The sequence below is a fragment of the Schistocerca gregaria genome, chromosome 4, assembly GCF_023897955.1.
Source record: "Schistocerca gregaria isolate iqSchGreg1 chromosome 4, iqSchGreg1.2, whole genome shotgun sequence".
Classification (NCBI taxonomy): Eukaryota; Metazoa; Arthropoda; class Insecta; order Orthoptera; family Acrididae; genus Schistocerca; species Schistocerca gregaria.
The window spans coordinates 284,681,617-284,685,067 of NC_064923.1; positions in this window are offsets into that span (position 1 = coordinate 284,681,617).

Here is a 3,451-nt window from a genome sequence, read left to right on the forward strand (position 1 = left end):
TACTGCCAATTGTTCCCTTATGCTGTCCCTGAAACTCTGTACAACCTCTGGTTTAGTCAGTTTATCCAGGTCCCATCTCCTTAAATTCCCACCTTTTTGCAGTTTCTTCAGTTTTAGTCTGCAGTTCATACCCAACAGACTGTGGTCAGAGTCAACATCTGCCCCTGGAAATGTCTTACAATTTAAAACCTGGTTCCTAAATCTCTGTCTTACCATTATATAATCTATCTGATAGCTTCTAGTGTCTCCAGGATTCTTCAATTTATACAACCTTCTTTTATGATTCGTGTACCAAGTGTTAGCTATGATTAAGTTATGCTCTGTGCAAAATTCTACCAGACGGCTTCCTCTTTCATTTCTTAACCCCAATCCATATTCATCTACTATGTTTCCTTCTCTCCCTTTTCCTACTATCGAATTCCAGTCATCCATGACTATTAAATTTTCGTCTCCCTTCACTACCTGAATAATTCCTTTTATCTCCTCATACATTTCATCAATTTCTTCATCATCTGCATAGCTAGTTGGCATATAAACTTGTACTACTGTGGTAGGTGTGGGCTTCGTACCTATCGTGGCCACAATAATAGGTTCACTATGCTGTTTGTAGTAGCTTACCAGCATTTCTATTTTTTATTCATTATAAAACCTACTACTGCAGTACCCCTATTTGATTTTGTATTTATAACCCTGTATTCACCTGACCAAAAGTGTTGTTCCTCCTGCCACCGAACTTCACTAATTCGTACTGTATCTAACTTTAACCTGTCCATTTCGCTTTTTAAATTTTCGAACCTACCGGCCCGATTAAGGGATCTGACATTCCACGCTCCGATCCGTAGAACGTCAGTTTTCTTTCTCCTGATAACGACGTCCTCCTGAGTTGTTCTCGCCAGGAGATCCGATTGGGGGACTATTTTACCTCCGGAATATTTTACTGAAGCGGACGCCATCATTTATTCATACATTAAAGGTGCATGCTTCTATATTTTAGAACATCTTTCTCAAGGATGAAGTAATACATTCCCCACTTTATTACTCAGATTATTGCCATTTTGCCACTGATTCCTTGGCTTATAAAACAAGTTAAGTCCACATTTTTTAAGGAAAGAGGGCGATGCTATTATCGTAAAAGTATAATGCATATGGCACTGTAATGTACTCTCCATACAACATACAGTTAAGCAGTTGTGATTTGCAATGGATGTATTATACTACTTCATACTCCTAAGGTTTTCGAAACAAGATTTTACCACCAGTAGATTAGATTGCCACAATTTCAATGTAACATAGGGATGTATGCAGAAAATTACCACAATACTTTTGGCTTACCTGAAACAGAGAATACTATCGGAAATGCTAAGAGAATTTGCTATAAAAATCGATTTTGTTAAAAAATCTAGCGGTTTTTTTTTTATTATTGTGTACTTATTAAACGGTAGATATGTTTCTCACATGGGTTTCACCTTAACAAACATAAAATTTGTTAGTCGAAGAAGTGTACAGCACCACCAACGATTTATAAAGAGTAGCTTAATACCATACTATTTAGCCGGGAGTAGGAGTATCAGGACATTTAGTAAGATGGATAAGACATCAATTTACATATTTATTTCCTGTGCATGGTGCTGACTCCACATCCCAAACTACCCACTTAGGAATGAAATTGTATGACATATATTTATTTAAGCACTCTTCTCAGTAAATTCTCAATGTGAGGTCACGTATCAAATAGGCATCTGTATATAACAAATCAATTACAAGTCAAGGTTCTGCCAGCCAAATGTTATCAGTTTTAGTTACCCTAGCATGATGATTACTACTATGTACAGATGACTTTTATACAGAATAAATAAGAACTAAAGTGATATTATAGGGTGTAGGCCATTGTTTTTAGCACTTTAACAATGTTTGGACAAGTTCGTCGTGTTTTTTCTAGACGTTATTATAGTCAATAATTGTTAATCATCTTTTAGTATAGCAGCCTTAGTGATGTACTGTCTCAGTAATACACTCTAGGGCGCTGATGACTGCGCAGTTGAGCGCCCCACAAACCAAACCTCATCAGTAATCCACTCTGGAAGTTGTGAAATATTAAAAGTCTTGTATTTATTTGTGTCTTTGGAGGATGGTCTAGAAAAGTGAGTATTTGGAATGCTGAAAGAAAGTAGCACCAAAACTGTAAATACCCCAAAACTGTAAGCGTGAATGTAAGGTAGCCATGTGTTGCAGAAATTGCCATTGGGCAGCCATGGCATAGTTAAATTATAGCAATTCAGCTGACTGGAGACCACACTCCTGCTTTCGCATTTACACTGTGATGTCAAATTGTATGACTTCTATTTTGGTTTAAAAATCATTGTATTTCAGCTCAACTTGACAATTATGCAACATCCAATTGGCATAGAGGAGTGGGGGCTGAAGGACGGAGGGGAAGGAACAGGTGGAAACTTAAAATGGGTTAGATGATCCTCCAATATAAACGATAAGAGCAGTGGAGCAAAGTTAATTTACATCAGGATCATGAATTATACTTGCATAATCATAAGTTAATAACATATGTGAATTCTTGTTCATAGAGGGCCACAGCAAAATGAGTGGTTTGTGTACAATAGAGTCCTGAATTATACTTACATAAAGACAAGGATGACGCAATTTTTTTTCATTAGGAGGCGACCCCATGTGGCTGTGGGTCTATTTACATATGGAGAACAATGACCCCTTTGTCCCAGGGTGGGGTGCGGGTAACCTTGAAAGTGACAGGTGGTGTTTCTTTACGTAAGTCTCACAATGAAGAGTTACGCTCTCCCCTTCCTACCCTACTATTGAGATCATGAATAAAGTTGTGTCCAGCTCTGCTGAAACCATCAATTCCTTATTTGAGTGACACTTGCTACAATCACACCAATGTGAGCAGTGATACAGTGTGAGCAGAAATATCATGCAAGCAGAAATAGTTTCTATTGGCCACACTCTATCCACTGGAAAGTTCCAATATGTGATGCTGATAGGCATTTCTCCATCTTAAGCTAGACAAAGCGCGATTTTCTCCAAATTGACCAACATTACAATATGTTTCCCGTATAACAAATCCAATCTATAATCTTTCCTTGTATGTAGAACGCAGGTGACGTTACTCCTGCCTCTGTTGTGCGGATGCGCTGAAATGCTAACCATTTCTGTATCCAAGGACATAGCACACCTCACGCTGTCTCGGCTTGTATTGCCTGCCGCCTTTATAGTGAACAAATATTAATGGCCAGAAGTGTTATGTCGGAATGATGTGTTGTATTTGCTTGCATTCAGCATCAACTGTTATGTTTAAATATCATTGTTGCTCAAATTAAATTTCCAAATTGCTCAACTACTTCTTGTGGTAGCGTAGTAGCCTTCTGCTTGTACAGATGTAATCAGTTTCTAGCAGGAGAAAATAAAGCAGAACGCAATAGAG